General features: G+C 45.8%; 1 protein-coding gene across 2 annotated transcripts in view; it reads left to right on the top strand.

The window, feature by feature from the left end:
• Positions 1-18,241: 18,241 nt before the first annotated feature.
• CD151 (CD151 molecule (Raph blood group)) overlaps positions 18,242-25,285 on the top strand; it is a 92,542-nt gene continuing 85,498 nt past the window's right edge. For both annotated transcript variants that reach the window (XM_082269731.1, XM_082269732.1), the window contains exon 1: positions 18,242-18,380. The gene's annotated coding sequence lies outside the window, so the exon portion shown is untranslated. The remainder of the gene's footprint in view (positions 18,381-25,285) is intronic.

Here is a 25,285-nt window from a genome sequence, read left to right on the forward strand (position 1 = left end):
ATCAGTAAATAACGTTGGACCCATTAAATTGCAGTACAAGCACATTACTTTTTTTTGTCTCCCATTCCTTTCCTTCCCTCCTTAACATTTCACTGCCTGGACAGGCAATCCGTTACCATCTGACCACCCCATAGAGAACAGCGGGGCTGTTTTTATGTCTAAACACGGACCTGTCATCCGCCTGCTCAGCGAGGGAGATCCCCTGCTGCTCAGGCGGATGTGGACTACAGACAAAGCCAATGTGAAAGTGAAACTAGCCTTAAAGTTAACCTCACATAATCAGCCGTGCTAAATATCACTGTATTGGAACAAGAGTTAAGCCCCGTACGCACGCACCGATTGTTGGCCGTAAATTTTCGGCCAACGTCCGATCGGCCGATTGTCGGCTTGTTAGTATGATGCTTCCGACAACCGACTGCGACTTTTCGGCCGAACAAAATCTGGTGTGCATGCTATAAAATTTGTGTTGGCCGTCACCAGAACGGCCGATTGTTTGTCAGTCAGTACAGATTTCGGCCGACAAAAGTCAGATGAGCAAGACTGGGCATGCTCAGAGAAGAAAAAACACACGAAAAGTAGACCAGAACATGACATCACTTCTGAAGTTGGTTGTTGTTGGCCGACAAAATTTGTGTGCAGTTTAGAGCACATTTCAACCAACACAACAACACTGGACAAAAGACGGCCGATCGTTCAGCCGACAATCGGTGCGTGTGTATGAGGCATTACTGGCTCCTGTTCCAATGGACCAAGAGTCAGATATTTAGGCACTATCATCACTATCGACCCCGCCGATCTCTATGCTGCAATCTCATCTCATTGTACCCCTCTTTGCTAACCCCCGTAATCAGAAACCCTGACCTGGTCTTGTCAACCAGAACCTCCATCAGCTTCTTACAGAGGGCAAATTCTACCTTCTTTACTTTCCAAATTGGGGCAAGTAGCTTAACCAAGCATATCATTATTCACATGATTAATATACAGTAAATAATATACAGTATCTTAGTAGAACAAAACTCTCTTACAGAAGGACACATAGGTTGGTAGAGCATTGCAAGTAAAACTAAATTTAAAAAAATAAAGAAAAGTTTTTCTATGACTTGCACTGGGCACATCATGTGGGCTCCTTCAATGAACTTCTTTTCCTTTAGACTTACCAAAACCATATAATATGAGGTCAAACCTAAACACTTTCAATTTGTATGCAATCTGGCAGGCCCTTGCACTACATAGAAAAGGTAAATCTGAAGGAAAAATTCTTCAGAAAATCTTATAGTGTGTATGGCCCTTAAGAAAGGAAGTGTCTGTTAGTATAACTTGCTAATATAATAATTTAATATAAATTAAAATAGTATATTTAAAAAAGGAGGTTTATATTTTTCCATTACAGGATAATGTGCAGCAATATATTTGGTTTAATGAGTATAGATAAAGTTTATCTTACTGATTATCAATATGGTGCACAGCCAGTTGTGTCTGTATAAAGATAATATTCATAAAGAGTGAAACCTAATTCCATGCATTTTAATTTGTCAGTAAACTTGCTTATACATTGGCACAGCCATTCCTTTATTTGCCTGCTGGCAATGTGCCTCCACCCAGGTGTAACGTAAGAATGTCCTTTACCTTAGGGGACCTTTCATACACAGCCTATGAAACTTCTTTCATTGTGATACATTATGTAGTGGTATTGGTTACAGAAGTTATGCGAACGACATGTTGGCAAGGAAAAAAGTTTAAAAAAATGTAAAGGTTTTGAACACTCCTGTATATAATTTGTAGCAGTAGGAAGGTTTCATTTGCCCAGAGAACAGGGACATCCACTGGACAGTTTTACACTTACAGTGGGGAAAATAATTATTTGATCCCCTGCAGATTTTGTACGTTTGCCCACTTACAAAGAAATGAAAGGTCTATAATTTTTTATCATAGGAGTATTTTAAATGATAGAGACAAAATATCAACCAAAAACCCAGAAAAAAACACATAAAACAAATGCTATAAATTAAATTGCAGTTCAGCGAGTAATATAATTATTTGATCCCCAAGCAAAATATGACTTAGTACTTGGTGGAGAAACCCTTGTTGGCAAGCACAGAGGTAAGACGTTTCTTGTATTTGGTGACCAGGTTTGCACACATCTCAGGAGGAATTATGGCCCACTCTTCTTTACAGATCTTCTCTAAATCCTTAATGATTCTTGGCTGTCTCTTGGCAACTCTCAGGTTGCTCCAAAAGTTTTCTATAGGATCAAGGTCTGGATACTGACTAGGCCACTCCATGACCTGTCATGGCTGTCTCTTGGCAATTCAAAATTTCATGCCGCTCCATAAATTTTCTATAGGATCTAGGTCTGGAGACTGACTAGGCCACTCTATGACCACGTGCTTCTTCTTGAGCCACTCCTTTGTTGCCTTGGTGGTATGTTTTGGGTCATTGTCATGCTTGAAGACCAATCCATAACCCATCTTCAGTGTAAGGGCTGAGGGAAGAAGATTCTTATATAAGATTTTTACAATCCATGGCCCCAGTCCATTGGCCCCTCAATGCGGCAAAGTCGGCCTGCACTTTTAGAAGAAAAACAGCCTCATAGCATTATGTTTCCACCTTTGTGCTTGACTGTAGGTATGGCGTTTCTGGGGTCATGGTCGGCATTTTTCTTCCTCCAAACACAGCAATTTATGGAGGGAGCCGAAACTTACAGTTGCCAAGCGACAGCCAAAAAAAGTTTGAGGATTTAGAGAAGATCTGTGGAAAAAAGTGTGGACCAAAATCCCTCCTGGTATGTGTGCAAACCTGGTCACCAATAATAAGAAACGTCTTACCCCTGTGCTTGCCAACAAGGGTTTCTCCATCAAGTACTAAGTTGTGTTTTTGTTGGGGATTAAATACTCATTTTACTCACTGAACTGCAACTCAATTTATAACATTTGTATCATGTGTTTTTCTGGATTATTGGTTGAAATTCTGTATCTATCATTTAAAATACACCTATGATATGTAGCACTGCCCCCTTGAGGACTGCTAAATATTACACTTTCAGGTCCCCCTGGGTTACCGTTAGCAACTGCAGCATGCACAATTTAACTCTTTAGCCCCGGTTCACATTTGTGCGATTGCGGAGATCGCATGTAATTCGGAGCGCACTGCTCCTAAATTACATGCGATCTCATGTGCGGTGCGAATTTCAGCCATACAGTTTGTATGGCTGAATTCGCACTGCATGCGCAATAAACTCGCACATGAGGCTTTTTTTATCCGCAGCAGAATCGGATCGCATAGTGGTTCACACTAGTTCGATCTGATTCTTTGCGAACTTGCAGATCGCACTGCGATATGCGATCGCAAATGGGGGTGTCGTTAACTTTTAATTGACACCCCCTGCGTATCGCATATGGCAGTGTGAACTGCCAGAGGTGCGGATGCGATGCGGGATCACGCTGCATATTCGCAGCGTTCCCGCACCGCACAAATGTGAACCGGGACTTACTCTCTGGCTCAGTCAATGAACAGTCTAGGGGATGTAGTTGTTTTTGTGGTTTTATTTATATTAGGGATGGGAGAAGGGAAGAGTGGGATACTCCAACTTGAACTATTCACAATAGATGAGGACTCCTGTCTGAAGATGCAGCCAGGCTACTGATTCACCCTGCCACTTAGATGCATTTTAGGATTACTTGTTAGGATGAATTATCTTCTAGATACACTCCTAGTACCCCCTTTCACTCCAACTGCTGACACCCGTCCTCTGACTATCCTACACTTGGGTGGCCCCCCTCAGGTCAGGACTCTAGACAAGATTCTCTGTACTCACAAAACTGTTTTTCAAGGGTCTCCAGTGCCTCAACCCCTCCAGTCAGCTCTCATGGACCACTGGGTTTAGCTCCTTCATGCCTGGTCCCAAGGCCGACTGCTTGTTACCATGTGCCACTGCTACAGAGGAGGAGACAGCCGCCATCCTCTCTCCGGGACTCTGCTCACCAGCCAAAGACCCCACATGTGCTCCTGGCTTTTATACCACACCCCACAATACACAGAGACAAGCAGTCTGTGGCAATCACTGAGGCTGTATCAAAACCTGTGTACCCATTGGTCAGGTTTCCTCCACTGTCTAATATGCCTCCCTTTTGGACCAGTGTGAAACACTCCCCTAGTCCAGATGAATCACACACTGAGCACCATGAAGAGACCTAACTCACAGTACCTGCTCTCTGTTAAGCAGAAAGCAATATAGAATTTGCCTGCTGCTCCTCTGATAGTTAGACAGAGACAAAACTATACTTACTCTCTAGCACCTACCTAGGAGGGTGCTACAGATAAAAAATACAGGCCCTTAATTTCTTTGTAAGTGGGCAAACTTACCAAATCTGCAGAGGATCAAATAAATATTTTCCCCACTGTACGTTTTCTACATGTCTAACACAGGTTGGAATCCCATAATTGGCTGTGTTTCAGTATAAAACAGACATTCTGTTGGTATTCCTAATCAGAATTGTCAGTATTGTACTCATTTAACCATTGCCTTGATGTCATTAACCATTTGACCTCTAGAAGATTTACCCCTCTTCATGACCGGGCCATTTTTTGCTATACATTACTGCGTTACTTTACCTGTCAATTGTGCGGTCCATGGTTGTCCGCAGGGGGGGCAAGTGCTTCCTCTTAAAAATGGTTTTTAAGCCACTTTATACCATCCGGTCTGGTCTGTTTAATAAACCTATGTGCCTGTGCCCCTGTGTCTGTGTTTTAAAATAATGGGCCATTCTTTACCAATTTTCAGAGCGCCGATCGCTGATCACGTGATCCGCTGGCTCTCTCAGCGTCTGATAGCAGCGGACGGGGCTGAGGATTCCCCATTGACGTCAGCCAGGAGGGGAGGAGGAGAGGCCAAGAGGAGGAGAGAGGCGGCGGGTCACGTGAGTGGTGATCGGTGCTATGAAAACTAGTAAAGAACGGCTTATTTTTATAAAACACAGACACAGGGGCAAGGCAAAGGACAAAAAGCCTCCATTCAAAGTTCAGCCTCAGACACAGGGCCACACAGGATTATTAAACAGACTGTAGACAGGATATGAAACTTTAAATGAAACTACAGCAGCAGGAGGGGAGGGGGGTGGGCACTGACACAGGAGCAGACAGGCAGGGAGGGAGGGGAGAGAGAGGACAGAGGTGGACAGCAGGGCTGCGGATGACGGAGGCACGTAGACTGACCATGGTGTCAGGGCTCAGCAGCCCTGATATAACGTGGTCAGTGTACAGAGGGGAGGAGATAGCCAGGCAGGATCAGCCAGGTATTTTAGGTGATACAGGGGTCCAAATTACACAGCACAAGCAGTGTGCTGTATAACATGCTTTAAGGGAACAGGATCAATATTTTTTTCTAGGTTAACAAACGCTTTAAAAACAAATTCTGATTGCCAAGGACGGTAAGGACCCTCTTTTGTGTCCTAGTTACCGCCCTATCTCGCTTCTCAAGATAGATTTAAAATTGTTTATCAAGATCCTGGCAACCCGATTGGCCTCTTTGATGCCCCAACTGATACATTCAGATCAGGTGGGATTCGTTCTTTCCCATGAAGTCCGTGACAACACCACCAAAGCGATCAACCTAATCCACATGGAACACTCGCGTCGGATTCCTACCCTGGTCCTCTCGACGGATGCCGAAAAGGCATTCGACCGGGTGAATTGGTCCTTTTTGACGGAGACACTTAGACATATTGGCTTGGGCCAGAGGATGATGTCCTGGATTGCCGCCATATACTCCCGGCCCTCAGTGAGGGTAAAGGTCAATGGCCTCCTCTCCGCACCATTGAGGATCTCTAATGGCACACGGCAGGGTTGCCCCCTGTCGCCTTTGATTTTTATTCTAACTCTGGAGCCGTTTCTTAGGACCGTGCGAGCCAATGTGGATGTTACTGACCTACCGGTGTCCCCTTCGCTTTCTCCGAAGGTGGCGGCCTATGCGGATGATCTTCTGTTTTTTCTGACTATGAAGCCCTATCTTCGTATAAGATCAATACACAGAAATCTGAGGCACTCCCTGTCGTTATGCCGACATCGTTGTCCTCCTTGCTCCGAGCGGACTTCCCCTTTAAATGGAGTTCTTCACATATCAAATACCTGGGAATTTCCCTCCCCAGTAACCCGGATCGCATTTTCGAGTTTAACTTCCCTCCGCTATTGGTCCGAGTCAAGAAGGATTTGGGAGAATGGCAACGTGGTTTATTTTTGTGGTTTGGACTTTGCAACATCTTTGCCCCACCTGCTCTACGTCCTACAGGCACTCCCCATATCTGTCCCTCCTGCTTTTCTTAAAAAGATCAATGGGGCATTTTGTGAATTCCTGTGGGTCCAGGGCCCTCTTGCCTGGCACTACGGATCTTGAGGATACCCAAATTACATGGCAGCATGGCTCTCCCTGACGCGACACTTTATCACATAGCGTGCCACTTGGCTCGGATCCTAGACTGGTATAGGCATGGCCAGGCTAAGCAATGGGTACAGATTGAACAATCTGTAGGTGACTCCTCGCTGGAATCATTTCTTTGGGTCCAGTCTCCTTTACCAAAGGAGATTGCTGCACATCCGACCATTGCGGCCACTCTGACTGTTTCCCGGAAGGCTTGTGTGGATTGGCATCTGGCTCCCCTACCGTCCCCCCTATATCAGGTGGTGGATAACCTCGACTTTTTGCAGGGTGTGGGTGCTCCTGGCTTCCGCGTTTTGCAGAATATAGGGATGTATCAGGCTAGACATTTTATTCGACAAGGGCGCTGAATTACTAGACAACAACTTTGTGCAGATCCAGCTTTTGACTCCCTATCCTTTTGGCAAAAGTTGTAACTGACCCACTTCTTGGGCTCTCTGACACCGGTACGCTCTTTCACTAGGCCCCTCATGTTTTTTGAATCTCTTTGCGCGGATCATTCTCCGCTACAACACGCAATATCGATACTTTATCGAGCGCTGATGATTCCCGACCCGGAACATCGGCCCCCTTATATTGCGCATTAGGAACGCGACCTGGGACTGACCTTTTCGGACCGCCAGGTCGAGAGACTCCTATTCTTTGCATACAAGACCTCGGTATGCTCCAGATACCAGGAAGCGGGATATAAAATCCTGACTAGGTGGTACTATACTCCTACCAGACTTCATAGGATGTTCCCTTCCTGCTCTCCCTTGTGCTGGCGCTGCGGTGAGGAAAATGGCTCCATTCTCTATGTCTTCTGGTCATGCCGCGGATTGAAGTCATTTTGGCCGGATGTGTTAGCGGTAGTACAGAAATTTACGGATCATAAACTCACTTTAGACCCAGCTCTCTTCCTCCTACATCATTACCGGTTTCCGAGAGCATCCTATAAAAAATCTATCTTGCCGCTTATGCTTACAGCAGCGAGGAGTTGTATACCCCTGCTCTGGAAACAGATACAGACTCCCACGCTGGCCATGTGGCTGCGAAAGGTAGCTCAAATCAATGAAATGGAAGATCTCCTGGCGGCAGAGAGGGGCACCAGAGACAAGTTTTTGGATCGCTGGTTCTATTGGCATGAGTTCACGTTTTCTGAGGATTACAAAAAACTTGTGGCCTAACTCTCTCTGGGTCTCTCGGTCAGCCATCTCTGCCCCCCCCCCCTTTTTTTTTTTCTCTCTTCCTCTCCCTCTCATCTCCCTTTTTTTCACCCCTTCTTCTTCCGTCCACACCTCCTTCTGATACCTCTCCCAGTCTTTGTCTTCTCTTTATCTCTTTCACATATTGGAAAAACTTTCTTCCCCCATCTTTTCCCGGGCATGCTTACATTGGGGCCACCGTTGAGAAGTCATTTCACTTGGCTGCCCCGTATGGCGCGCCTCCTCGTTTCCGTGAGCCGGCCATGAGACAGATGCCGGTGGAGATGGGGGACGTCTGCGGGATCCGCCTACCTCTCTTGACCCTATGCATTCATGCAGTCACACCTGTTCATCCGATGGTTCCTTTATGACTTCCATGTTTGTGACCTGTTACGTTATTTTATTGCTCTTATGCTACGTTGCACTGTTATGCATTTTTAACCTGCTCAGTGACCTTTACTTGTTTTTATGGACTGCAATGTGCTTACGTAGTTTTTTTCTTTTGACCTGCTATCTTTTGTGTTACCTTTTGTGATGCGTGCTTTTATACATTAAATAAAGAATTTGAAAAAAAAAATACAATTCTGCCATTTTCCCCTTTAAAAATAAATAAAACGCCCGATTTGCAGCTCGTGTGGTAACTGACATCGCCTTCATGACATTGTCGAAAAGGGGCAGAACATGGGTGACCTTAAAATGATGCCACCCCTGAAAAACGTTCTGCTGGTGCCCATGTGTCCATAAAGGAAATTTGTGTTTTCCCCCACTAATAGAGCTTTCTTTTGGTGGTATTTGATCTCCACTGGGTTTTTTATTTTTTTGCGCTTTAAACAGGAAGAAAACAACAATTAAAAAAAAAAAAAAACAATATTCAATATTTTTTTTACTTTTTGCTATAAAACATAACAATAAAAGATTTTTAAAAATCTATTTTCTTCATAAATTTAGGCCACTATGTATTCTACTACATGTTTTTGGTAACAAAATCTCAATCAGCGTATATTGATTGGTTTGCGCAAAAGTTAGAGCATCTACAAACTACGGTATATATACTGGAATTTTTTTTATACTAGTGATAGCAGTGATCAGTACCTTATAGTGGGACTGCGCTATTACAGTGGACAGTCTGACACACACGTGACACTTTTGACACTTTGTGGGAACCAGTGACACCAATACAGTTGTCTGTGCTAAAAATATGCACTGTCGCTGTACTAATGACACTGGCTAAGAAGGGGTTGAACATTTAGTCCCGCTAAATGTTCACACTAGGGCGACCTGTGAGGCGACCTGGTCGCCTCACAGGTCGCCGCAGGTCGCCTCCCATAGGGAAGCTGCGGACCCGTTTTAATAGGAGCGACCCAAGTCGCTCCGACCTAGAAAAAGGGTCCGGAGCTTCTTTGGGGCGACCAGGAGGCGACCGCCATAGACTTCAATGTTATGAAGTCCGTGGCGGCCGCTCCGAGGTCGCGGTGCGAAGTAGCGTCGCCCCTATGTGAAAGGGGCCTTAGGTGGTGGAGCTTGTATTTTTGACATCATTGTGTGCTTTTATCCAGGATTTTCCCTTTACTACTTCATTGTAGGTAATAAAAGGTAGGCCCTGGAGGTTGAAGGGGCGAACAGATTCATTCTCAAACCTCAGCCAAAGTGGCAGTGGGGCTCTGGCGTGCCATTGTGCGGTCTGGGCCAGTCTAGCAGCCAAGTAATAATGCCACAGGCTAGGGACCCCCAGCCCCCCCTGAGAGAGAGGCCTATACACCGTGAGTTTCCCGCACCTGGGCCTCTTACCTTTCCATATGAATCTGTTCACCTCCCTCTGTATGTCCTCCACATCCCCTCTCCGGAGCGCAACTGGCAGGGCACGGAAGAGATATAACAGTTTTGGCAATATAGACATTTTAACTGCCACTGTCCTTCCCATAAAAGGGATTGGGAAAGAGTGCCAGAGGGATAACCATTGTCTCACTTTGGTAAAAGCCTGAGGGTAGTTAACGCTATACATGTATGTATGTAGGTGGTCCCTGCGCTATCAAAGGAGGTGATTTTGATCCCTTCCGACTGCTGCACCACTGGACTGGTACCAGAACCCAGTTAATGAACTAAAAATATGGGGATGTGTGGCGCGCTTTCAGAAGTAGAAAATTAAATATACAAATAAATAATTACTGTGATTAAATTATCAAGGTGAATAAATATTGCGTTGTATTCTCTCAATTCTTTATCCTTGTGATTCATAAAATTATATAAAAAGTAAAATAAAGTGCAATCTTCAAGGTGCTAAAATCAAATATTCTAAACTAGAAGGTGCTTCAATCCAATAAATATATTACATAATTCAATAAATTCTTTAAATCAAACTGGGTATTTTCAATCTTCGAAATTATTCAATAAACCGTGTCCATAATTATCAATACAGTCAATAATTCAATCTTCAATAAGTGCTCGTGCTTTCTTTCCACCTTAAATGATTATAAAAAATCCAATTGTGTGTCTCCAACTTATATCCTAAAGTGCTTCTGTGCAGTATAAGGTGCTGTGCCTTGTTCCTCCACCAGGTGTCACCTCTAGGTGTACAAAACTCTCACCTTCATACAGTGATTAGATCGCCTGAATGTATGTAATGCACCCCCGGTTGGGTGTTGGTAAGCCTGGATTTACTGCCTGCGGCTTCCTAGTCCTTATCCCGGTATCCTTCTCTGGGTCCGCCTCGATATGTTATGGTCCTCAGGGGTCCTAGTCTCCTATCGCGACCTCAAGGCTCATTTAAACATAAAGTGCCATCATGGTGCAGTATTTCTTAAAAACCACTTTATTAATAAAACATGTCATTGCACTTACAATTTTTCCACTTGGTTTGGGCGTAGTATTACTCTGCGTATCGTTTGGAGAACTTGGCTCCGGTCCGTAACGTCACTTCCGGTTACTATGGAGCATAGGGCTGAACATTTAGAGAGGTTGACACTCAAACCCGAAACCCTCTCAAAGTCCTTCAATACCTGCACTAAGTTAGGGAGAGAGACCAAAGAGTCCGGCAGGAACACCAACACATTGTCAGCGTACAAGCCAATCTTATGTTCCTCTGAACCCTTCGTGTATCCCTTGATCGCTGGATTACTACATATAGCCCTAGCGAGGGGTTCTATAGCTAGAGCAAAAATTAATGGTGAGAGGGGGCACCCCTGTCTGGCGCCCCTACCTAGAGGGAAAAGGTCCGAGGAGCAACCTGGCAGCTTTATTTTAGTTTGGGGATCTCGGTATAGGGCCTTAAAGCCATGCACAAAAGCCCCCTGGAAACCAAACTTAGCCAAAATGACGTCCAAATATGGCCAAAGCACACTATCGAATGCCTTATTGATGTCGAGCCCCAAAATCAAGGCCTTACGGTGGAATAGATCGGCATCCTGAATGATATTCGATGCTAGGCGGATGTTGTCTGTTATTTGTCTGGAGGGAATAAAACCTGTCTGTTCTGGAGCCACCAGGGATGAAATAATAGGTGCTAATCGGGCTGCCAACAGTCTTCCTAAGATCTTAAGATCATTGTTAAGGACAGAAATTGGCCTATAATTTTGGGGAAGAGAGTGATCCTTATTAGGTTTAGGGATTAAGGTCATGTTGGCATGCAGCATATCTGGGGGAAGCGGGTTACCTTGTAAGATAAAATTAAAAACCCGTGCCAATTTAGGAGATAAGAAGTCTATAAATTTCTTGTAATATGTGGACGTAAAGCCCTCAGGGCCTGGAGCTTTAGATGTTTTAAGGGATTTAATCACAGCCGCCACTTCCTCTTCTGTGCATGGGGCGTTCAGACTACCAAGCTGCTCCTCAGATAAGACAGGCAAATCCAAGTCGTCTACCCATGAATAAGATATATCCGGGTTGTTGACCTCCGGAGGGGAAAGTAATTTCTTGTAAAACCGTGAAAAAACACCCAGTACCTCTTTGGGATGTGAGACCAACCTGCCCCCCTCATCTCTTACCTTATATACATGTGCCGGTTGGAGAGATTGGTGGAGCTTCCTGGTGAACATGGCCGAGGCTGTATTACTATGCAAGAGGAACCTTGCTTTTGCCCACTTGAGTGATTTTTCCGTGGCCGAGGACAATATAGAGTCCAGAGCAACTCTCTTTTGGGAGATTTGGTGTAGCACATCCGGTGAGTGGTCTTGGCTATGTAAGTGATACAATCTATGCAGGTCAGAGGTCAATGAGCGGATATCAGCCAGCCTTTTACGCTTGGCCTGGGTGGCTAGCTCAATCAACTTTCCCCTCATTACTGCCTTATGGGCAGCCCATACCATAGGGGGAGATACTTCACCGTTATCGTTAAGGGTAAAGTATTCACGAAGGTGTTCAGCAACTGTGGTGAATGTCTCTAGGTTAGCAAAGATAGATTCATTCATTCTCCAGTTGGACGCGGAAAATGGGAGGCCTACATGATCAGTAGTAAAAGACACCATATGGTGGTCAGACCATGGGCATACATGAATACCTGCCGAGGAGGAATTTGCCAATAGAACCGGAGTGCTGAACACATAGTCCAACCTGGCATAGCTGTCATGTGGGTGCGAGTAGTGGGTATACTCCCTTGCCCCCACATTTAGAGCCCTCCAAGTATCTAATAATTGAAAGTTAGATAATAACTTTTGTAAAGCTCATGGAAAGGCATTGGCCGTGCTCACCGATCGGCTCTTGTCCAGCATGGGATGTGCCACCAAGTTAAAATCGCCTTCAACCAGGACATGTGCAGAGGAATATCGTTCCAAAACCTGGAAAAAATGGCGAAAAAAAGAAGCCTGTGAGACATTAGGGGCATAAAGGTTAGCAATTGTAATTGTCTTACCCTGGATAGTACCCTGTAGTATAATAAACCTGCTATCCGGGTCCCTATACACCTGTTGGACATAAAAAATAGAGAGCCACGGACCAGGATCATGACACCCCTAGTCTTGGATGTATATGTGATGAAGTCGACCTGTTTATATGCTTTATCAAAACATTTGGGGTGGTTTAGGGCAGAGAAATGAGTCTCCTGTAACATAATGATATCTGCACCTAGGTGCTTATAGGAGCGGAATGCTTTTTTCCTCTTCTGAGGGATGTTAAAACCCCTCACATTATGTGAGATTACTCGCAACCCCATACCTGGATATATAAGAGGAGACTGCTACCCCATTGGCTATAAGGCACTACAACACCAAGGGAGTCAAAGTAATGCAAGTGATAGAATATATTAGTGGGCCGCGTACTGAACGGGAGTCCCAATGCTAAATCCCTGTCAGCACTCAGTGGTCTACATATAATAAGGAACATACAGAACAAAAGGGAGAAACTTATTTTCATATAGAAAACAACAAAACAACAAAAAAATAAAAAATAACAAAATGCACAGTTCAAGTCACTGGAGAACTTCGGGGGACAGAAACCCCGGTTCCAAAAGAAGGTCAACCAAGGACTAAACTGTCCTACACTCTTTTAAGGAGGTAGCAAACCTGCAGCATCAAGCAGCGTACCGCAGCTTTCCCTGCTGCAAATATCGTGCAGGGAATTCTCGGCAACTACAACAAGTGCTGAAGAGTGGGGGGAATAAATGGGCGGGCACAGAGAGCCTTCTGTATGGCCCCAAAAAAGAAAGAGGTCTAGCAGGAAGAAAAAATGTCAAACAAAAAAAAAAAAGAAAAAATCCCCTCAAGGGTGCAAAACGTACAGAGCACCCACAGAGACCCACACCCTCCCCCCCTCGTCCGTTGATATGAAATCAAAGTACTCCAAATAGGGGAGAGAATAAGACAAGGGGGGGGGGGTTGTTAATCAGGGTGAGTTCGACCCCTATAAATTTCCACCTTAGGAATGGCTAAGGAGCACGATCCCTAGACCGGGGTCCACCGTTGTGGACTCTCTGTGGTGACGGTGTCGCCCAAATGGCAGATGGACGTGGGGTAGACGGGAGTCTAGGGTTGTTCTGGGGTTCCATGAGACCCAGCTTCACCAGGAGCTCTTTTCCTTCCACGACATTGAATACCGTATATGTGGAGCCATTGTGGGGTACTGTAAGTTTAAAAGGGAATCCCCAACGGTACCGGATCCTGGCTGACTGGAGCACCGACGTGACCTCCTTCATCTTCCTTCTTTTATCCAGAGTCCTCGGGGAGATGTCAGGATAGATTTGTATGGTGACCCCCTCCAGTTGGATATGCGGTGTGGTACGGGCAGCTCTGAGGATGTCCTCTTTCACGACATAGTCTTTAAGGCACATCACTATATCCCGTGGAGGCTTATCTGCAGTGGGTTTAGGCCTGAGGGCTCTGTGGAGCCTGTCACACATAAAGGACGAAGCAGGGTGCTCAGGGAGGAGAGAGCCAAAAAGCTTCTTTACTGCAGCAGATAGATCTGTGGTGGTCTCCGGCACCCCCCCGCACCCGAAGGTTATTTCTTCGATTGTGGTTGTCCAGATCTTCCAGATGTGATTGAAGCTGGACAACCGTTTCTGAGAGAGTCTCATGTTCTTTACGTAGATCTGCATGAGCCAGTGCTAGCTCATCGTGTTTGGTCTCTAACATGTCTGTCCTGCCTCCTAATGCTGCTATCTCTGCAGTGAGAGTGTTTGTGGACTTATGGAGTTCGGCCTGGAACTTTTTTGCAATCCGGTCATACATACTGGAAAGGCTGTCCTCCAGATCCGCTTTTGTCAATTGCGGTGTGTACTCACTGCGGTCAGAGGAGACAGGAGCAGGGGTGGCCTGGTTTGTTGCTTCAGCCGGAGCCTGTGGGCTGCGAGCGCCATCTTGGGCCATAGTCTTTTCCCTGACTCGGAGAAGGTAGGTCGTCAGGGACCGCTGAACGGGCTTCTTCCTGCGTTTCTTGGGGGTAGGCATACACTAGAAGGTCCCACGGGGGTGAACAGGTAGATGAGGAAAGAAATTTCCAAGCGGAAAGGCCCCGGGGAGTGATGAGAAGGCTCAACCGAACTCAGAGCGTCTCTCACATGCGACCGTCCGGATCCGCGCCGCGCATCTTCACAAATTAATTTTTTATGTGCATGCACTTAAATATTGTTGTTTGTTAGCGCTGCACTGGGTTTTATGTATTCTATCACCTCCTCATTGCCTTCAACAACCCCTTCTGAGCAGGCTAGCGTGCCACAACCATGTGCATTGAACACGGTTACTGCATGCTTGCAGAGCTGTCCCATTCAATTCAATTGGTTGCATTTGGCAAATGCTATGCCCGGTAAAAGCGGCAGGGGGTATAACCACTTGCCGACTCAGCGCTGTAGCTTTACTGCTATGTGTGTGATTCTGCGCACCCCCACCTCTTCCTGCCCAGTGTCATTAGTACAGTGACAGTGCATATTAATAGCACTGATCATTGTATAAGTGTCTCTGGAGATGTCAGTGTCAGTTAGTCAGTCCGCTGCACTACCACAGTCCCGCTATAAGTTGCTGATCTCCGCCATTACTAGTATAAAAAAATAAATCAATAAAAACTCCTGTATCTATACCATTGTTTGTAGAACCTATAACTTTCATGCATGCCAATCAATATACACTTATTGGGTTTTTCTTTTACCAAAGACATGTAGCAAAATACATTTTGGTCTAAATTTATGAAGAAATTCTTTTTTTTTTTATTGGAAATGTTAACCACTTGACCTCCAGAAGGTTTACACCCCTTCATGACCGGGCCATTTTTTTGCAATATGGCACTGTGTTACACTGTGTGAAATAGAGATGTCATTTAGTGGTATTTGATCATCTCTGCAGTTTTTATATTTTGCGCTATAAACAAACAAAACATGACAATTTTGAAAAAAAAAAAAAACAACAATATTTTTTACTTTCTGCTATAAAACATATCCAATAAAGAAATTGAAAATATCAAATTTCTTCATAAATTTAGGCCAATATGTATTCCGCTACATGCTTTTGGTAAAAAATAAAAATCCCAAAAAGTATATATTCATTAGCTTGCGCAAAAGTTATAGTGTCTACAAACTATAGAACTATTGAATATTGCGGCGGATATTCTGACACTTTTTTGGAAGCAGTGACACTAATGCAGTGATCAGTGATAAAAAAAATATACACTGTCACTGTACTAATAACACTGGCAGGGAAGGGGTTAACATCAGGGGCAATCAAAGGGTTAAATGTGTTCCTAGCCAGTGTTTGTGCGTTCTGTGGGAGGGGATTTTATTAGGGGAAGAGATGGAAGTCCTAAAAGTCGCACATTGCAGCAAAATCCGGTAAAGAGGTGTATTTCACAGCCTCAGCCCGGGTGGCGTGGCCTGATTGGAGATTGGGCTCGGGCTGTTATATCGCAGTCCCACTAGAAGTCAAAGATCACTGACATTACAATCCTCTGTGTGTCCGTGCCGACCACTCAGCTGAGTGGTTGGCACGGGCACACAGAGGATTGTCCCCTGAAGGGAGCTTATAGATACTCCCTATGACATCCTCTGCTCTCCTCTCCCTCCCCCATTATGACTAAGGGATTGGTGGTCTGCCCGGGAGCATTATCCATATAAGTACCTGCCTGGTTAACAGCATAGGACCCCTATTGAGGATGAAATATATCATTTATTAATGTGGATATGGTCTAATAATTCCGGCATGTGATTTAATGTCACTATTGGAATGGTGTTGGGGCACTATAAATGCATACAAATACAGAGTGTGCTCCATAGATGTATGCACATGCGCCCCAATACTTTGTATAGACAATAGAAGGATTTATACACTATACCATTATAACCGTATTTCTAAAAAAATTTTATGCCTGCGCCCTGCTATACAATCAGTGCCTGTTAATGGAATTGCCGTCCCCCCCATGATTTTACACACGGAGGAACACTAGTTGGTTTCTTGGTCTCTTAAGCCCTGAAGAAGCAAAACCAAGCGAAATGCGTTGGATGCGCAGGGACCATTTTCCACCCTCACTTATTGAGACCCACCACTTGGTTTTCTTATAATTCGTGTTTTTGTTTTCATGTTATTGTATGTTATATGTACGTATGTCTTTGTGCCGGTTCACACTACCGCGGCACGACTTCAGGGGGCGACCTGTGAAGTCGCGTGCACTGCGACTTCGGCACGACTTGCACGGACTTCATATAATGAATGTCAATGCAAGTCGCTCCGATGTCGCCCCGAAGTAGTACAGGAACTATTTTCTAAGTCGGAGCGACTTGAGTCGCTCCTATTACAACGATTCCCGTAGCACTGCATGGACCGCGACTTGTCAGGCTGACCAGTCGCCTGACAAGTCGCGGTAGTGTGAATGGGCACTTTAGATCATGTTATTACATGCCTTTTTATGGAAAAGAATTATTTGGTTAATAAATACCGTATTTTCCGGCGTATAAGACGACTGGGCGTATAAGACGACCCCCCTAATTTATAAGTTAAAACATAGGTTTTGGGCTATACTCGCCGTATAAGACTACCCCCCTTCCGAAGCAAGGCAACACCATTGAAAAACATCGGATTTCTCATAGATCTCCAAGGTACCCTAGTACTGTAATACATATAATCTCTCATAATCTCTCCAAGGTACCCTAAGTATTACCAGTAGATGTAATCTCAAGACGCTGGCTGTGCGGGAATCCTGTACCGTTATACCGTATGTACCGTAGCTTCGGCTACATACAGTATACCGCGCTGAGCCAATCACAGTGAGTGATGTATTCTATTATTGAATGCAAAGCCTGCTTGGATTGGCAGAGTCAGAGAGGCGGGCTGATGTTACTCCGCCAATCCGAGCAGGCTTTGCACTCAATAATAGAATACATCGCTCTCCCTGATTGGCTCAGCGCGGTACACTGTATGTAGCCAAAGCTACAGTACATACGGTATACCGGCACAGGATTCCCACACAGCCAGCGTCTTGAGAGATTACATCTACCGGTAATACTTATACTTAGGTTACCTTGGAGATATTATACTCGGCGTATAAGACGACCCCCCATTTTTGGGGGATTTTTTTGAGGTTCAATAGTAGTCTTATACGCCAGAAAATACAGTATGTGTTTTTAACAAACTTGCTGTGTCATACTATATTCTGATCATCTCATCTTGGCCTAAAAAAAAAACACCTTTTTCTTTCCTTATTTTTTGTGTTGTATTCTAGGGGTGTGGCCCAACCATTTGTGGCAATATTTTTTTTAAAAATATATTTGTTTATTTTTTTGACACTGACACTTTTTGGGGAGCAGTGACACTAATACAGTGATCTGTGATAAAAATATGTATCTATATAAATATATATATTTTTTTACCAAAAACTTGTAGCGGGATACATATTGATCTAAATTTATGAAGAAATCTGATATTTTTTTTAGTGGGTGTGTTTTATTGCAGAAAGTAAAAAATATTGTTTTTTTTTTTTTTTTTTTTTTTTAAATTGTCAGTCTTTCCCTACAAAAAAAATGAATTGCCTTCAGTCTTAGAAGTATCCTCCTGGTGGTGTGAGTGGAGTGTGTCATAAAAGAAGTGGAGGACACACAGACACACCTAGCCATTAGAAGTGTGTCATCTGTATATGGTCCGGTAGATGGCGCTCTCCTCCTGGTGAGGAGCAGTGTGCACACGGCGGCCCCTGGGTTAATGTATGAGGGCAGTGAGTGGCGGGGCGGGGTGTGGCTGAGTGAAGACTTTCTCCAGCCCCGGGCTCGGCTGTCTATTGCTATCCGGGATCCTCTCCTCATACTCCGCCCGATATACAGCCTGTCACCCGGCCGGGAGGATATAGAGCGGCCCTGTGCGGAGGTGAGTGCTGTGTGTGTGTTGGGGGAGGGGAGGGGTCCGCCATTGTGTGGAATGGGGAGGTGAGGACAGTCAGGATCAGTACTCGGTGTGTGGCCGGGATTTATTATAATGAGGGGGCTCAGTGCTCACAGGTGACCCTGCAATCTGATTGGACAATCTCCTTTACGCCTGCGCCTTCTTTTCTTGTACTGCCATTAAGGCCCCTTTCACACTTGTGCGATTTGGAACTGCAGAGTCGCATGACAAGTCGTGTCCCATGATTTCCAATGCGTACCGTTCATATCTGTGCGACTTCTAGTTGCAACGACTTCAGAAGTAGTCCCTGCGCCACTCTGGTCTGACTTTGATGCGTTTTGAGGTCCGCATACATAGGCATTGCTTTCCAGTCAAAATCGTGCGACTTTTAGGTTGCACAAATGTGAAAAGTGCCTTATGGTGCGTTTTCGTGAAAGCGATTCCAACTCCTGCCTGCTGCGTCTTTCTTACGTTTTCATAAAGTGCGCATCCTAATCGCTAAAATGTGTGTAAAACGCACATAAAAACATTTTATTATACAGGATTTCTAGAACGCCAGCATTCTGCGCAGCGCTTTACAACATAAGAGCTGACCGTACCATCCAATACAAACCGGAACCAGAGACGTGAGCCCGGCCTGAGGCCAACTTCACAGCGCGGTGCGTTTTTTGTCATGTGACAGCATAGGAAAGCACACCTGTGTGATAAATGCACCGTAGTACCTCGTGTACCCTCCCCCACCCCCCCTTTCTTTTCTTTTTTTTTTTTTTGCCACTGAGCCAAGTGCGTTTTCACCTAATGGTGTTTAGGACACCCTTAGGAAGTTAATGACTCTGCAAGCACATTGCGTGTTTTGCAGCGTCTTTTGCATTTTTCCAGTAATGTGCAGATGTGGATGTGATTTTAGGGTTTGTTTATGCTTGTGGCAGCCCACATGGGATCGCCTGTCAGAGGGTGCTTGACAATGATAAGGAGGGAGTTCACTTTAGCCTCCAAAATAGCACTGCATTGTACCCGGTGGTAGCACAGCTCTGATCACTACATGAACTCCGACACAACCCTGGGTATAGTTCTTGGTGCAGCCATGAAACACAGCATTGCCCCCTCTGTTACGTGCGCACCCTGTCTGCTGCCCCCCTGTGTTCCGTGTGCACCCCGTCCGCTAACCGCCACATCCCCCCCCCCCGTGTTCCGCGCGCACCCCGTCCGCTGAACCCCCGTGTTACGTGAAAAGTGATCCCCGTGTTACGTGCGCAACCCATCCGCTGACCTCCCCGTGTTCCGCGTGCTCCCCTTCTGCTGAATTCCCCCCACTCTGTGTTATGCGCGCAGCCCGTCCGCTGACCTCCCTGTGTTACGCGCACACCCCATCCACTAACCCCCCCATGTTACGTGCGCACCCCGTCTGCTGATCACACCCCCCCCGTGTTACGTGCTCACCCCGTCCGCTGATCACAATCCCCCCCCCCCCCGTGTTACGTGCACACCCTGTCCGCTGATCACACCCCCCCCCCCCCCCCCCGTTTTACGTGCTCACCCTGTCGGCTGATCACACCCCCCCCCCGTGTTACGTGCTCACCCCGTCCACTGATCACAATCCCCCCCCCCGTGTTACGTGCACACCCTGTCCGCTGATCACACCCCCCCCCCCGTTTTACGTGCTCACCCTGTCGGCTGATCACACCCCCCCCCCCCGTGTTACGTGCGCACCCCGTCCGCTGATCAAACCCCCCCCCCTCCCCCCGTGCTACGTGCGCACCCCGTCCACTGACCCACACCCCCTGTCTTTTCTTTTTTTTTTTACTAGTAATGGCGATCTGCAATTTTTTTTTTTTTTTTCTTCCCAGGACTGCAACATTTCGGCGGACAGATCGGACCCCTAACTGACATTTTTGACACTTTTGGGGGTACCAGTGACATTACTACAGTAATCAGTGCTAAAAATATGCACTGTTACTGTAAAAATGACACTGGCAGGGAAGGGGTTAACAGTATGGGTAATCAAGGGGTTAAGTGTGTCCCTAGGGGCTTTGACAGAAGCCAACCTGGCTACCATACACACTGCCCGAATGATGGCTGATTTCTAATGAACCGGCCGATGCCACCCGATATTCGGTCTGTGTGTTCTATAGGCTCTCAGTGCTGTCAATCAAAGCCAGTGACGAGGGAGCTGTATTTGGGGCAGAGTCCCGCTATCTGAGTCAATGGATACAGCAGCGGGGCTCAGGAGTGAGCTCACACAAGTATCCCCATGGGAAGCGGCTTCAAATGGGGGCACTGGACAGAGGGGAGGGGCCAGGAGCGCCAGCGGGGGGACCCAAAAAGAGGAGTTTTTATGGTTTTTTTTTTTTCCCCTTTTACAATCACTTTAAAGTGGAGTTCCTCTCGTTTTTGTGTTTATTAAAAGTCAGCAGCTAGAAAAAGTGTACTCATACTCCCCTGTCCCATTATCCAGCGATGCGGCTGCCAGAACCCTCGGTTCTCTCCCTGGCACCGGCATCACAAGTGTGGGCACCCGGCTGTGACAGCTTGCGGCTTCACGGCTGGGAGCACACTATGCATGCCGAGTTGCGCCTTCTCAACAGCCAGGCAATCTTCCGGGACCTCTGACTTGTCCCAGAAGATTGGAGGGAGGGGGAGAGGAGAAATTCTGCTCGGGGCACCGCGGCACTCTGAGTGGAAGTGGGAGCAGGTACTTGTCAAAACTAGGTACCCGCTCCCCCCCCCCCCCAAAAAAAAATATGCCAAATGTGGCATGTAAGGGGGTGAGGAGTGCTTAAAGCGAAACATCCTCTTTTGGGTGGAACTTTGCTTTTATGCGAGTACTAGGGGAGCTGTTTGAGATAATGTGGTTCTGTTTGAGATAATGTGGTTCTGTTTGAGATAATGTTGTTCTGTTTGAGATAATGTGGTTCTGTTTGAGATAATGTGGTTCTGTTTGAGATAATGTGGTTATTACAGGGCAGCTCTGAATTTTTGAGGCTCAACAGTTTTGCATATAATGAAGAGATATAACAAATTATCTCCAATAGTACAGATAAAAGATCAAACACGAGTGAACAAATAAGTAACGTTCATTGTTGTGGTCTACATACCCTTAATACTACTTCCATCTTATTAACCATTTCCTGGTGTCCCTTTTTTAATTGGGGCGGGAAGGATCGGCGAATGTGTGCCCACCATGATTGGTGGTCACATGATCAGTAGCTGGTCATGCCTGCTACCAATTATTAGTGTGCAATCTTTGGCAGCAAGGTCTCTGTGGTAGGAGCGCGTTCACAGGAGAGAGACCTCAGCCACTCATTGACATATACAGTATATGCGGCATGTGCCCACCCTTTTGTTACCACACATATATGTTCAATGGGCTGAAAGACTTTAGGCTGGGTCCACACTTTTTTGTGCAAATTGGATGCGTTTTCCCCGCATCTAATTCGCATGTCAGGAGCCTGTGACCGGCTCTCAATGGAGTCGGTTCACACAGCTTCGGGACAGCTGCGGAGCGGTTTGCAGGAAATTCGTGTGCGTCTTCTGGTCTGTTTTTAGGTCCGACTTAGAACCTGAAACTGTGAACCGGTCCTCCTGCTGCGCGCCGCTCTGCAATCCAGTGTGAACCCAGGCTGGAGGTAGTATTGCAAATTTGAATTGCACTTTTGATCCTCTTCTGGTCATATCTGATTGAGGGGACGAAGCCACATCCCCCATGTATGCTGCCATGATGCTCCAGGCAATGATCTGCCGCACGTATAAACGCATCTAATGGATTTGTAGGATGGCTGCAGTAGAGAAGGTGTTAAACCTAATTTATATTGGCACAGAGATACAGGATGTGGTCAGTGTGGGGACAGGCATGCCGGGAATGTCATGACTGAGGACTGTCACTAGAATGCCTTCCCTCAGGGAACTCCTCCACAACAGGGCAGGTATACCACTAAATGTACAGCCTGAGGACACCAGAAACCTGACACCACAATGGTATGCAGGTCGGAGGTTCCAGGCTGGTGTCACCCATAAGACAGACTGGTTGTGTGAGGTTTGCTGTAAACTGAGGTCTTCTCTCTTGTAGTGAAGTGTGTCCAGGTTCTCCACTATATCCAGATGGATTGGGTTCTGTGTGTTCTGGTATCACAGTGGTTCTGTAGCCCTCACCAACCAGCATTATTCTTCATTTTTTGTGACCTGATAAACTGTGAGTTACTGCAATAGTCAACAAAGAACATTGATTGGAGCGTAGGGGGTCATTCACACCGCAATCCGGATCATCGTATTCCTGAGCAGCCAGGTGTTTGCGATCAGCTATGGACAGAAGTCTGTACAAATCTCTGACAGGCTGACACTGTGCATGGCTGGTCAGGTGTAATCACACAAGAAACAAATACATTCTGTTATGGACAGATGACGTTTGTCCAGAGGTGATCCATCTGTCCCTAACCACAGGTCCTCACTCCTTGTGTAAACATGCGAATCCTGGCTTTAATATGTATAAGCAGAGGGGATGCAACTGATCACCAACAGCCAGCTATACCTGCCACAGAAATACGCTGATCTGGGAGGTGTAAGGCCATGTTAATGAGCCCTAAAGCCAAAACAAAGTGTGGACGGATTGCCTTGTTGTACTGCTTCTTCCACTGCTACCCCAGCCCTGCTGTACATGCACTGCCAGAGACTGATACCGAGTTATCAATTGCATTAAAAAAAAAAAGTGCCTGATTAAAAAATATCATTTTAAAATCATATTGTTATAGAGCTGCAATAATTTGTGGCATTTATATCTGTCCAGAGTTGATTACAATAGCTAATTCACAGTGGGTGCAGTGGTACTGCCTTGAGCAGTTCTATTCAGCACAGTCCCACCGCAAGACAAATTAAAATGCCTCCTCTTGTACCTGGCCAGTTGCTAGCACTGTGTTGTGTGTGCTGGAAGCAAAGTATGGCATGGAGTAGTTTCTTCCAGCACAGTGTGACGCAATCCACTGCTTCACAATACAGTTCGGCCAATAAAAGCGAATTAAATTTTAATAGGGTGCCTTTAAAAAAAAACGTAAACTGCGTGATGTGCTGGGATCAGTACATTGGCATCGCTGTCATCCTACCATACACCAGCAGCTGCCAGTATGAATGGACCCTTAAGAGGGTCAACATGACAGCCAAGCCAGCTGATCTCTTCAGAGGGTGTCAGCAGTGACAGCCCCGAATTTCCCTCATGACAGGTATACACAAAGATTTGTGTGTTTTTATGTAATTAGACCCTTTGTGTGTTCACAAGCTGTAGTGTTGCCATAACTAAATATTTCAAGTATGTGTAAACTCATTCACTAAAATCTTATATATACGTTACCATGTGAAAGAAACGTTTAAAAGTTCATTTTAATCAGATTAAATCTGCAGCTTTCATTAAAAATAAAATATTCCTTGTTCTGGTCATTTATTTACCTGGGTGACAACGCTCTGCCCTTTCTCCGGATCGTTCTCCTGAGTTGTTACTCTCCCAGAGGAATCTACAAGCAGCCATAATGATGCCCATTACACAGGCATGTTCCATTGCTGTGACCATGATGTGCAGCAGTTGCTGGAGTACAGGCATGTAAAGAGGCTACAGGAGATCAGCATTGCTAATATGTAACAACGGGTGAAAAAAATCTGAAAGTGTTTTTGTGTAAAATGAAATATGGCACAGGTTTGTTATTCGGTGCTTTAGGCCATATTCACACGTGTGACGCATCACTTTTTTCTTTTTTTTTTTTTTTTGCAGTTGTTGCTCAACAGCCTAGAGTAGCCCATGCCCTTAAATTGGCTGCCCTAGGCATGGAAAACATGCCAAAGTAGCACCTGAGATGTGTGGGTTTTTTTCTCAGGGTTTCAGTGAGCTTTGCATGTTTTTCACACAATTGCTACTCGCGTTTTGGGGTGGTTTTTCTTGTTTCTGGCAGGTTTAAACGCAGCCTAATGGCCCATACACACGATCCGAAAATCGGGCGAAAAATATCGCTTGTGAAAAGATCGGACGATAATCTGATCGTTAGTACACAGCTTACCAGAGGCGATCACGACAGTTCGCCCGATATTATTCGATCGTGCAAGCATAAAAATTTTGATCGTATTACAACACATCGTACGATAATCGTATTATCAGTATGTTGTTCGTCCGGAAAAAAAATGGTGAGCAGTAGACAGCGCATGAGCAGTAGACATCATTTTCCCCTCACACGCTACATCGTTTTTACGCATACCGGAAGCTTTTGAATCATCGTCCGAGAAAATTCGTATCGTAAGTAACCTCTCCCGTTTGCGAATATTATTGAGAGTTCCTAGCAACCAAAAAAAATGGACGGAACATCGTCCGATTTTCGGATCGTGTGTACTGGGCCAGAGGCGTAACGAGAACCTTCAGGGCCCCAGTGCAAGAAACCATGAAGGGCCCCCCAGACCCCCTGGCTGGGGCCCTTCCCTTCAAGCCTGGGGCTCCTCCCACTGATCCTGGGGCCCTTTACTCTCTTTGCGGGGCTCTTTATTACAGTGCTGCAGCGGGACCCTTTCTCAAGTTCTGCAGTGGGCCCCCTTCCTGCCATCTTGGGGCCTCCCCACGGTGGGGGAATGCCAGGGCCCGGTCACAAGTGTGACCTTTGCATTCCTGGAAGTTCACCCACTGGTGTCAGTAGTTTTTATTTGTTTGGTATTTTAAGTGTATTTTTTATCATTTTATTTTTTTACAATGTCACTGACTATGACTCTGTCCATTCAGAAAAGGAAGGAACTGAAACAGCAGAACCCAAGTAAACTGGATAGGAGTAGTGGTGGGTGCAGCATACAGAGGAACCAATCTCCTCCATTTTCCTCCTGCAGCTACAGCAGCTCCTATACAGGGGAGCCGTACAGGCCCCCTGGAGCAT

The sequence above is a fragment of the Pelophylax lessonae genome (assembly GCF_965119305.1).
Source record: "Pelophylax lessonae genome assembly, chromosome: 10".
Taxonomy (NCBI): domain Eukaryota; kingdom Metazoa; phylum Chordata; class Amphibia; order Anura; family Ranidae; genus Pelophylax; species Pelophylax lessonae.